Raw genomic sequence first — 13,162 nt, 5'->3', positions numbered from 1 at the left:
ATTAGAACGCGGCGGGAAGGCACGACACCAAACCAAACCATTGCATCCTGCAATGACTGCAGAAAGGAAGTGATTTTACATTTTAAATAAGATTTTTTTGTTTTTTTTGTTTTTTTTTGGAGGAATTATATATGTATATATTAAATATTACTATGATAAATATATATTTATATTATTATATATGTTCCATGTTTAATAAAGTGAGGGCTAGGCTGTTTAGACCCATAATTGAAAAAAAGGGAGAAAAAAAAGAAAAGAAAAAAAAACATAATATAACCCAGTTGTGGCCCATATGGGACCCACAAATAAGAAATAATGGGCAACCTAACTGGGGCCCACATCTTTATCCAAGTTGGGGCCCACATGCAGCCCATCAAAGTGCCCATGCCCAGTTGATACCCACATAGCCCAGATAAATCCCATGTGGGGCCCACATGGACATGTTGGCTGGGGCCCAGCCTTCTAGAGCCTCCGCTGGTTCAGCCCAGCCTTCCAGAGCCTCCGCTGGTTCAGCCCAGCCTTCCAGAATCTCCGCTGGTCCCGCCCGGCCTTCCAGAGCCTCCGCTGGTTCCGCACGGCCTTCCAGAGCCTCCGCTGGTTCCATCCAGTCGTCCTGAGATTCCTGTCTGCCCGGTTCTGGTCACGGAGCTCATGCATGGACTGTTCCCACCCACCCTCCCTGCTGCTCCAGTCCCGCCACCTCTGTCTCCTGACAGTCCCTCTGCTCACCCACATCCCACCTTCGGTGCAGAGGACTTGCCGTGGGACTGCCAGTCTCCATCGGTGTCCAGACTGAAGGATCCCTCACCATCACCTCCAGTCTCAGAGTCCTGGATTCCACCTCGGCCCTCCGACCCTGCGGCTCCACCCCGGATCTGTGCTCCCTCGTCTCCGTTGTCGGCCCACCAGCTCCTCCGGGCTCCATCGTCTCTCCGGCTCCGCTCCGGTCAGTCGTCGCCCCACCTTCGCCTCTGGACTCTACTCCTCCGGCTGCGCCTCGTCACTCCGTCCTGCCGGCTCTGTGGACCTCCTCCCTCCCGTGGGCACAGCCTCGATCCTCTGTCACTCCGGCCCCGCTGCGTACCTCCGGACCTCCATCTCCGCCGGGGTCGCCAGAGCCTTGGGTTCCGCCTTGGTCCTCCGGATCCTCTGTGTCGCCCAGGACCATCGACTCTCCAGTTTCACCTCGGGCTCCACCGGCTCCACCTCCGTCGGTCGGCCCCAGGCAGGAGCCAACCCTACCTCCATCATGGCTTCTCCCTCCGTCGGCTCCGCCTCAGTTCGTGGTTCCAGTACCCCTACATGGACCTGGCCCTCCATCCCTCCCCCTGTTCCGCCTCCGCTCCACCACCCTCCAGGCTGTATTATGTGGTTAGAGCGTCTGGAAGCCGCTCCTTGGGGAGGGGCTCTGTCATGTATCTGGTCTATCCTGTCTTCATGTACTCTTGCACCACACTTCATGGACTTCATTCCCCACAAGCCACTGCTCTAATCACTGCATTCACCTGCTCTCACTTTACTGATTACTGCTCACAGCTGCACCTCATCACACTGTCTGCATGTAAGCCACTCACACACACAGCCACCTTGCGAAGTCTTACCGTTCCCTATGGTCGTAATTCCGAGCGTTTTCCCTTGTGTTGGTTTCTCTGTGTATGACTCTGGACTGTGTACCCCGTTGACGATTCCTGCTACCTGCCATTGCGACCATTGCCTGTGTATCGAACTGTTTCCTGGATTTCCTACGTTGTTCCTGTTTTCCTGGTGATTATTCCTGCCTGTTGACTATTGTCAATAAATGCTGCAATTGGATCCGCACGTCTCTGACCCTCCGTGTGACACTAGCGCTTCAGCTTCTTCTACACTAGGTGTTTTGTCATGGACGATGCAGAGAGATTCAATTTCCCAAAACGCATGTAACTGCTTTGAGATCTGATTATCTTCTGCTACACCAATGTGCATACACGTGGTTTCCTTTTCGCTTGAGTTTGAAACAATTCCTTGAATGGCCCAGCCAAAGGCGCTGTCCAGAGCCACAAGTGAATCAGTTAATCTCTCAATCTTCCCAGACAAAACCTTCCAGTAGAAATCTGCTCCAATAAGCACTAGAAGTTCTGGGTCAGCGCCCTCAAGAGGAAAATCTGCGAGCTGCAGTCCTTTTTCTCTCATCACCCTTTGAATTTGATCATCAGGTACCTTCATGACAGCCGAGGACACTTGTGGGGTCTCAATAGCTTCAATCACGATTTTCTGTTGTGTGTTCCACACATTTTCCAAGATCATCTTCACAGTGTTACGCTTGGTCATCACAGAATTGGGAGAGCCAAAGGTGTGGAGGTTCAATGTCTCTTGTCTCAGTACAGGCAGCTGCAAACTCCTCACCAGCCTTTAATGAACAAAACTTCGTTGACTACCTCCGTCTATCAAACACCGTACAATCTTTCTCCCTCCTGGACCCTCTGTCCATGCCTTCGCTGTCTGCAGCAACACTGTTTGGTTCTCTCGATTTGATATTTACTGTACTTGATACAGATGAAACCACAGTGTCTGTCGTGCTAGAAGTTTCTGGTTTTTCTTCATATTTTTCACACACAGACTGATGATGGCGACGACTATAGAGCGGACATGTAACCCCTTTAACTTTGCAGAATTTTGCTATGTGTCTTGTACCAAGACATACAAAATATCTGCCCAATTTTTTCAATTTCTCTTTGCGTGGGGATACTGAGTAATCGGGACAACATTCTGACTTATGGGTTGTGCAGTCACAAAATACACAGCTTGTTGGAACTGCAGGGCAAGCTGTGTGCAGGGCTGCAGCTGATGGAGTACTCAGTCTCTTCGGCCGTGACTCACTACCTGGCGCTATCTTGTTGAACGGTTTATGGACGGCATCTGTTTGTACGCAGTTGGGTCTTATGAGTTGCTGTGCTCTTTCTCGGCTCTGAACTTCAAGTTTCAAAAAAGCCATGAACTCAGGTACACTCCATACATCATTCGTGCTAGCCTTTCGTGTATAACTGAGTGCAAGATCATTTGGGATCAGCTGCATCAGTATTGGGCAAAGAAGGCTGCCATAAGAATCACAGTGAATGTCAGCAGACTCTAAACTTCGAATCTGTATCTCACATTCGTCATACAGCGGTCTTAATGCTGTGATATCGTTTGATTTTTTCACAGGATTTAGGTTCAACAATTTGGACATATGTGCATTCACTACAAGGTCCTTCCTTCCAAATCTGTCGTTAAGCAATGCAATCGCAGCATCATAGTTACTATCACTCAATGTAAGTCCTGCCACTGCCTTAGCTGCTGCTCCAGTTAAGTAGGATTTCAAGTAGGTGAACTTTTCACTCTTACACAGTGCATCTTTAAGTGAATGGCAGTCTCATATTGGTTCCAAAATTCTTGCCAAGCACTTATTTCTCCATTAAATTTGTCAATTATCAGCTTTGGCAGTTTAACTGACTGTCTATTTTGCGATCTGACAGCACTGGCACTTACAGTTGAGTCTCTGTTGCTCTGAATCAGCCGGGTGGCACGTCTTTTCCACAGCACAATACGGTCCTGATAATCCTGCACGCTTCCAACCTCGTCCTCGAGTTCGTCTATCGGCGTTTCATCCTCTATCCCCTTGTCCAATTCTGACAAGCTTTCCTCTCTCGTACTAAGCAATGACATCAGTTCACGTAATTTCTCACAATCTTGCGTAGTGGAAGCTCTAATTGTTCCGCGCTTCCGTCTCATCCGCTCGTAGCGTTCAGCCATTCTTCACTCGCTCACTTGCGTCGCCGCGAGCTAACCTCCAAACTTCCTTTTAAAGTTCGGTAATAAAGTCCAAATTCCCGGGTTTTCGGCACCATGAAATAGCTTGAAGCAAAGAATAAGACGGGAACATTTCTGTCGCTGGAACTTTACTGAACAAAGTTTTAGAGAAAACAAATGCCGATAGACGCATTAACAAATATAGACGGCTCTCCTCGAATCATCCCAGCATCCTCCTTTCTCTTTGTCTCCCGCCCTGCTGCTCATGGGAAATGTAGTTTGTTTGAATATATTGTAAAGGTTAACAACAATCAAATTATTAAAGCAAATCAAATTCAAATTCATATAACTTATATTTATTCTTCAGTGTTAATTAATTGCAACTAATAAACATAATGCAACAGGGTGGGTGAGTTTGTGAGTGATTTTTTGCATGAGCGAGCGTGTGTGCTTGTTTTTGTGATTCATGAGGACACAATTTGTATAATGGCACGACCATTACGACGTAAACCTGACATTGCGTGGGTCCTCATTTTTGAAATAGCTTTAAAAAACAATTTCAAAATGTAAAAATGCACAATGTTTACTGTCATGGGTAGGTTTAGAGTAGGTGCAGTGTAAGGCCGATATACAGTTTGTACAGTATAAAAACCATTACGTCCATGGAATGTCCTCACTTGGATAGCAAAACAAACCTGAGTGAGTGAGTGAGTGAGCGAGCGAGCGAGTGTGCGTGTGTGTGTGTGTGTGTGTGTGTGTGTGTGTGTGTGTGTATGTGGGAGCGAGAGTATGTGCGTGTGAGTTAATTTGTGAAAGTGTAAACTGGTCACAATGGATGGACTTACTGTTAGATTTTGCACCGCCATGGGGACCTGCACATGATTGTAGACCAGGACCGCCTCACAGTAATAATGGTACACGGTCTTGTCTCTTCGCGAAATACTGCAGCCCAACTCCAGGTCCCCACGTATTCTATCCGTGTCCTCTTTGGCCACCCGCAAAATGGTCTTACATTGATAAAGACAGCCAGTAGTACGCCTGTTTGGATGAAATGGATCAAAACAGACAGGATACTTAAGACTCCACCCTTAAGATTACGTGAGACAAGACAGGTGTATGCCGATGATAATGTTGCTATTACCAAGCTTTATTTTGACACGATAAAGTCGCACTGCAAACGATGCTTTGCTGCACTTACTTTTTGCGCTGACAAGATTGGACGACAGCAGCGGTGGAGGTGGAAGGGCCGGCAGATGAAGAAGGAGCTGAGGAGCTTCACTGAGGTCCGGCTGGTTCCTGATGAGGAAGCCTAGCCGAAGAAGCTCCTTCACCATTGCCACCTGGTAACCTCTGTCCGGCAGTAGCCTACATAAATGTTGGAAGTCCCAAACCCGGGCGTTCCGCGCCCAGTCTCTGGCGGAAGCCTGGGCTTGATTCGCCCTTTCATCTGGCCAGATGCTCGTGGATGTCGTCCTGCGGCTCCTTACACACCAGGCAGTGGACAACCAACCTTTGAGAGAAAAAAACGATACAATACATTACAAAAATTCAAAACAAAAAAACTAAAATATAGAAAGAACGATACTCTCATTAAAACGATTCAATTAGATATTAAACATCCAAAATAAAAGAAAACTGTTCACACTTTACGGTTTACTGTTTACGGAAATGTAAAATAAATGAAATCATGTTTACATTACACCGTTTTAGAAACGTTGCTCTGTTAACTTATACATATTGTGTTAGCTGATGTATTAACTAATGTTTCATAAATGAACCTGATTGAAAAGTGTTAACAATGAATGTTATTTTTATGACTGTCTATGTCATTCATAATAAACTAAAGTTCTAAACACTTGATTGTAGACTGATGGATTTATTGTTTGTTTATGATTACATTTAGTTTGGGGAAAACCTCAAAATGTAACGTTATAAATTAAAAGTACACATTTTTAAAAATGACAAATGTTTAAAATGCATGAATGTTATATGTGTGACATTTATGGTTATGCGTATTACATGTATGATTATCTCTACAGCCTTTACAAAGAATTCATGTAATAAATGCTCATTTATTGAGTTATTCACACAGAAAAAAAGGATTCACTCAGGTAATCAACAGGTTTATTTGCAGAAGGATATCCATCGCAACGATGCCAGCAGGTGAGTGTGATGATACCTGTCTTGTGCTCTCCTTGGCTGCGTTCGAAACCGCATACTTCCATACTATATAGTAGGCAAAAAGCAGTAGGCGAGTGAATAAGTATGTTTGAATCTTAAGTATTCATAAAAGAGTAGGCGAGAATGAGTAGGCGAATGCACTAATTCCCGCGAGATTCGGGTGAACGTCTACTTAAAGTGTGTTCGAATATGCCTACTTACCTACTATATAGTAGGGAAAATGAGTATGTGAAGAAAAAAGTACGTTCGAAACCTCAGTATTCATAAAAGAGTAGGCGAGAAATCCCCGGATGTCCTACTGCTTTAGCCCAGATTCTGGAGTGTGCATCCGATGGACACTTTTCTATCCTAGAAGTCATATCCAAACATTTCAAATGAAAAATGGACGCGGGTGTTTTTTAAATGTGAGTATTAGAAACCAATAGCACCGTTCCTTCTGTTTGTTGAGATTCTGTAAACTTCAATTGTTGCAGGTGTAAAGACGCTACATAGCATAGTAACGTTATATTTCTGATTTGTTTTATGTATAGCTAACAGTAGTAAGCACACGTACGTCTCTAATGTGAATATACATGTAAGATACACCATATATATCTAAAAGATGATAACCAAATGAATACTTAACATCTGACAGGAAAATCTTAGATAAGTTTTGCAGATGAACACATGTGAATGATGTATGTGTGCTTTTATGCAGTTAGCATCACTGCTTACATTAGATGTTACTGTAAGTAATGTAAAGAAATTAGATGACATAAATTAGATTACATAAAGAATGTTTTATTTGTCCATTAGTACTGTTGATGTATTGAGAAACATTTGTGTTGGATAAAAAGCAACCACATCAGTAACTAACTCAACATGTGAATGTAGTATTGAGAGCATACATCACTAAGGGAATCTATTTGAATGTTACAGGGACAGATGAGCAGACGCATCTGCTTATCCGGTGGAGAGCGGCTAATGAAGCCCTCTTTACCGGAAAGCGAAATGCTGCCATCAAAGGCTTCGAGTAAGTATACAACAGAAATGAATAAAACATCTTTTTAAATTTTAAGCTGTAGTTTATTTTAATTATTGTTATTTCAAATAGTTATTACAGCACTTTTCTGTTTCTTGATTTTGTGCCTTTGCTGCAGAGCTTTTGTGGTGGAGCAGGGCCTGCAAGGAAAGGTCACTGCTTCATTCATTAAAAAAAAAAGGGAAAACTTGAAACAAAAATACAAAGTAAGATCATATTGTTACCTCTAATAAAGAAATCAAATCACACTGTGCTGTTAAACTGACTGTTTTTGTATTGTGTTTGTGCAATTTTGTAGGAACTGAAATGTCCAGCAACTGGCGTGAGCACTGAGGATGGAGACCACACAGCAGCATCATGGAAGTGGTATACTGCCATGGATGAGGCAATTGGGAGCAGACCCTCCATCACACCACCTGCTCTCGTTGCCTCATCTGGGCCAGGTGTTGCTGTGGCCTCTTCATCCTCGGTGATGCCAGCGCTGGGAAAAAGAAAAAAAGATCTCGCCGATCTGATGAGGGAGATGGAGGAACGGGAAGCGGAGAGAGAGCAGGAAGCATCTGAGAGGGAGGAAAGAAGATGGCGAGAAATGGAGGAGAAGGAAGACAGAAGGGAACGAGAGAGAGAGGAGAGACGAGAAAGAGAGGCAAGAGAAAGAGAAGAGCGATGGCGGCAGGAAACAAGTGAGAGAGAGGAAAGGAGAGACAGGGAGGCAAAGGAAAGGGAGGAAAGATTCCTTCGCATCCTTGAGGCTTTCACAAAAAAATGAATTAAATAAATTGTAAAATAAAAGCATGTTCTGATCATTTACTCATTTGGTTTACATAAAGAACAAACATTTTAAAATAGATTCTATCTATCGATCTATCGATATGCATACAGTACTGTGCAAAAAATCATAGGCCACTACTTGCTTTGTTGTTTTAGCAATGCTTTAATGACCATCCATATTTATTTTGTAGTCTCTTTTAATAAGATAAAAAGATTCCGATTTTTAAAAATGGTTTTATGTATCTCCTTTATTTATTTTTTTATAAAGGAGATACATTAAACCATTTTTAAAAATCAGATCAAAATGGCTTCTATATATATATATATATATATATATATATATATATATGTGTGACCCTGGACAACAAAACCAGTCATAAGGTAAAATTTTACAAAACTGAGATGTATACAACATATGAAAGCTCAATAAATAAGCTTTCTATTGATATATGGTTTTTTAGGATAGGCCAATATTTGGCCGAGATACATCTATTTGAAAATCTGGAATCTGAGGGTGCAAAAAAATCTAAATACTGAGAAAATGACCTGTAAATGACCAAACTTTATGCATATTACTAATCAAAAATTACATTTTGATATATTTATAGTAGGAATTTTACAAAAAAATCTTAATGTAACATGATCTTTAATTAATTTCCTAATGATTTTTGGCATAAAAGAAAAATCAATAATTTTGACCCATACAATGTATTTTTGGCTATTGCTACAAATATACCCCAGCGACTTAAGACTTTAAGGTTTTGTGGTCCAGGGTATATATATTTCTAATCATCTATTCATAATAGCATTGCTAAAACAACATCAAATGGTGGCCTGAGACATTATGCCTGATACGATGCATATAAAACAATTTCTATTCACAGTACACTGTGGACTTATAGACATTTGGTGATGCATTCAGAAGATAACATTCATAAATTGTTAAAATATAAAGTGATTTGTGCATATGTGGGGTGTAATGTACCACACACACTTTAAAAGGATAGTTTTATTATTGTGTGTCTGATTCCTAAATGCATATAGAGCACTTAAAGGAATATCATGTTGGCCACTGCTCTGTTGGGTTTAGTTCCAACACACCTGTCTGTAATTTTCAAAGCAGCTGTTATTAATTGGTTTGATTAGATTGTTCAGGTGTGTTTAATTAGGGTAGGAAAAACTCTGCAGAACAATGTCCCTCCATGACCTAAATTGAACTTGAGACTGCTTGCACAAACTGCCTTAAGTTTTGCATTAACTACAAACTAGTAACAAAGTGATTAAAGTTTAACAAACTATATAAATTTAATCAGTATTTACTTCATGTTGTTTGATCCCCGTGTTTCCCGCCTTTTACACAAGAGCTGAGTATCAGTCAGTGGACTTTCAGAAGTTTCAAAAGCATCATCAAATAATGTCATGAAGCTCCTGAAAATCAGGCTCCATTGACTGATATTGTATTAACGGAATAATAAAAAAAGAGAGATTGAACAACATGAAGGCAGGTAAATAATGATAGAATTTATGTTCAGGTGAACTAACCTTTTAAGCCCCCAAATAAAAAATGTATGACATGCAGTTATATTACAGTAACAGCTTTAGAAAACAGTAATAAAACAGAAGCTTTATAGAGAGTTTGTTCTGAGACGCTTTCAAAAAAGGTTTTTCTAAAATCATTTTGATTTCTGCATTTGACAGATGCTTTTATCCGAACTGACTTACAGTGTTCTTATTACAGGGACCCCAGTGGAGCAATCTGGAGAAATGAGCCTTGCTCAAGGACACACTGGTTATGATGGCTGCTGCAGAGATGGAACCAGCAACCTTCTGCTCACCAGTTCAGCAGTTTAGCTAACTACACCACAAAAGTAATAAGGCTACACCAGAAATGAGCATATCTTTGTAAACATTTGAAATTAAATTACGCAAGAACTGAAATGCTGACAATACTCATTTTAAATGTTTTAATTGGTTTAAATGTTTTATAGATAGTCATGCTCATGGAGAGCAGCCACACAGATGTTTGGGGCAGACACAGCCCGTCCCCTCCGTGCACTGCACACCACATCTGTCTGGATCATCTGTGGAGAGAAGACGGCTGGCGAAAGGTTGGTATCTCGTGAACACTTTTAATTAAAAAGTGCTTAAAATATTTTATATTCTGAATACAATAGTTGCAGTGTGTTGATGTTACTGTAAGTCCCGACCCTTAGCAAACGCGATTGCGTCTTCTTTAGAAAGTTAACTAGTTGCAAATTTGGTAAAATGTAGGCTAGCCTAGTTGGATCCTAGTAGCTTTTAGAATCTTTATTTACGAAGCAAGGTTATTTTCGTAAACGAAAACTAAAACTAAGACGAAAACTATTGATCAAAAAACATTTTCGTAAACTGAAATAAAATAAAAATGTCAAAAATAAATGAAAAACTAGAACGAAACGAAACTAACAACTTTTATTGAAAAACTAACTGAAATAAAATAATAATTATCAAATAAATAATTGTTTTCGTAATAATTATGTTCTCACCCCATGGCGGAAAAATAAAGACTGCGACATGAACAGCACCTGAATTAAATCTAGGCTACTGCATCAGTTTTTATTGATGTATTTTATGTAACACAAGCGATCAAACCAATATACTGGAGCTGCTTAATCGTTAAATGATAGAGATTCAAACACCCACGCGATCATTTGTAAATGACAACGATTCCTCATGTCTGTTAAACCTTTGAAAAGTCTTACCGGAACATTCAAATCTATATTTGACAGAGAGAGCGGTCATCATGTTTATGTAAAAAAAAAAACAGCTTTTTGGCAAAACAGCTTCACAAACAGTCTTTTCAAATACCCAGTCGTTAATATTATCACAGCAATATTCTGATTAAAGGTCATAGTCTGGATATAAACACTGATGTGATGTCTATTGTAGAGATCAAAACAGAGCACGTCATCTTTTGAAAGTAATCGGCGCTTCAAGTAATGTTTGTGTCGATTGCTTAGTTTCACCACTAGATGGAAACAACTGTTAAAATATGTATTTCAGTCATTGACTACTAGAGATTGATTCAAAAACGCAGGTTCATCCAGTTATGTTTTTGTGAGCAAATCATTTATTCATTCAAACCACTTTTTCATAAATTTAATATAAAAAGTTGGTGTATTAAATATATTCTTTTTTAAATATTATGTATTAAATTATTAATAATTCATTCAAATGAATTAAACACTTTTTAATAGACTGAAGCAATTAATATTTTGTCTCACATTATTTTGCTTAGTTTAGAATTGCTAGGAAATCGTGATCTCTATTTAAAATAAAACGAATTTAAAAAAGCAAAACTAAATTAACCTTGTTAGGAAGCCCCGCAAAATTAGGTGCCCTAACAAAAGTTTTAGACTGTGCAGCAAGTAGGCATTATTAACAGTTTTTTTTAATTATTAACCTTTAGGAACCTTTAGGGGATCCAATCGTATCCCCTATCCAACCAACCCCCCCCCCAACGGACAAACATCTAGACCCCCCCCCCGGGCTGACCACCACACATTGCCTTCAAACCTGTGGGAAACACTGCAATGTCATGCACAGAGGTCTTGGGGATATCGAAGGTCTGTGACACTAGCCTGACGCTGCATGGGCAAGCCAGTAGAGGAACACCAGCACCTTGATATCCATTTCCCACCCATGGTCAGATTCCAGTCTGAGTGCACCAATGAAGGACCTGATAGACGGCAAAGACAGGCGAAAGTGGGCACGGTGGTCAGCTGCTTCATCCAAATACAGCTGCAGAATCGGCACAGCTGCATTAAGACCGCAGTAGGATGTGGGGTTCACCGCCTGTAAATATGTGATAGTTAGCACAATACATTTAAATAAAGCATTGTTTCATATGTTGTGGACTTGTATTGATTTATTGTGATGGTTATTTTTAATATTTAGAATATACTTTAATTCATGCATTAACATGAAAATTAACTGAAAATGCATGTATTCACATTGGTTGATTTTGTCTAGTTCATGTATAGTTAGGTCATATAACAATACAATTAAGTTGCTTTTTTCTTTGTTTTACTAAAATATATAATTTTCAGTGACAAATTATGCAATATAATTTACTATTGGTCAGCATTTATCAACATTATTACATAATTGTAGGAGTGAGCTAGCAATGCAATTAATTTCTGAATTTTTAAGTATTGATACTTACATTTTTTGATTGTAGAATGAACATTCTTCTCCAAAGGTGAGACCTTCGAGCAGCTGCCCGACGTCTCCTTTTGGATGACAATATTGCAGTGATTTGTCTTGCAAACATTCTTCTATACATAGTGGTATATTCCACTGATGAAATCAGGTGTTAGTGCACCTGTCAGTCATACCTTTTAAGTTGTTGCGCTTGGTATAACGTCACAGGTCACATGGTAACGCCAATGCAGATTCATCAACATCAGATTCATTCATGTAAGTGAGTAAACTGTACAGTAGGTGGCGGTAATACTCCGTAGGAGTGAACGGCGATTAAAGAAGAAGAAGAAGGTAACGTCAACATGGCAGCTCACATTCATACTCAACGGCTGTGTCCAAATTCAGGGTCTGCATCCTCCTTAGGATCCTTCCTACCCGGTTGAAGGAGGAGGGGTCCTCCAAAGACCGCAAAACCTGGAAGTAGGTGTCTGTGAATTTGGACAGCCTACACTTCTTTCAGTTCCCTCCCCTACCCGTTGCTCATATTCGGTCGCCTAGCAACCGTGACAGCGCTAAGCAAGAAGTAAGGTTATCTGTACTTCACAAAACAAAAGAACTGCTCTATCGTCCCTAAAAGCGTTAGAAACAGCTTCAATCACTAACAAGAAATTAGCTGTGTGTAAGGGGATATTCACACAGTAAAGAAAGAAAGTAAGAAAGAAGCTAGTTCACGAAAGTGATGTTTTTTAACATATAAACATACAAATATAAAAAAATAAAAAAATAAGCTTAATGCTAAAACCAAAGGCCTAACTAGACAACCGCTGTAAAAAAAATATTTTTTAAACGCCAGTTTTTTTTTAAAACTTACATCATAACTACCGCTCGCTTCGTCCGCTATTATTTGAAAATTCCGGAAGCGCTCTGCTGAAAGGAATTATGGGATAGGTAGGACGGGAAAGGATCCACCAGACCCATCCTTCCAATTCGGGGAAAAGGAGGACGTATTTGTGGGCCGCATTTGAAGGATCCTACGAATTTGGACAGCCTTCGTCACGGCGCTGTGACGTAACATCCTTCAAATGAGTCCGAAGGATGTAGACCCTGAATTTGGACACAGCCAACGAGATTTGGCTGTAGAGTATGTACTCTTTTAGCGCTCGTTAAGTAAGTATTTATTGAAATTAAGTACCTACTCATTGAGTATGCGGTTTCGAACGCAGCCATTGTCTTTACTGAAGG

The 13,162-nt window shown here is 40.6% G+C and overlaps 1 long non-coding RNA gene across 1 annotated transcript; it reads right to left on the bottom strand.

The window, feature by feature from the left end:
- Positions 1 to 11,273: 11,273 nt before the first annotated feature.
- LOC141313322 (uncharacterized) lies at positions 11,274 to 12,785 on the bottom strand. The gene is made up of 3 exons (XR_012349407.1): positions 12,115 to 12,785; positions 11,943 to 12,009; positions 11,274 to 11,572 (listed from the first exon to the last, which is right to left on the bottom strand). It is a non-coding gene; the product is annotated as an uncharacterized lncRNA (long non-coding RNA).
- Between the last annotated feature and the right edge of the window lie 377 nt (positions 12,786 to 13,162).

Source organism: Garra rufa, unplaced genomic scaffold, assembly GCF_049309525.1.
Source record: "Garra rufa unplaced genomic scaffold, GarRuf1.0 hap1_unplaced_007, whole genome shotgun sequence".
Classification (NCBI taxonomy): Eukaryota; Metazoa; Chordata; class Actinopteri; order Cypriniformes; family Cyprinidae; genus Garra; species Garra rufa.
This window is presented reverse-complemented; position numbering and strand designations above follow the sequence as displayed.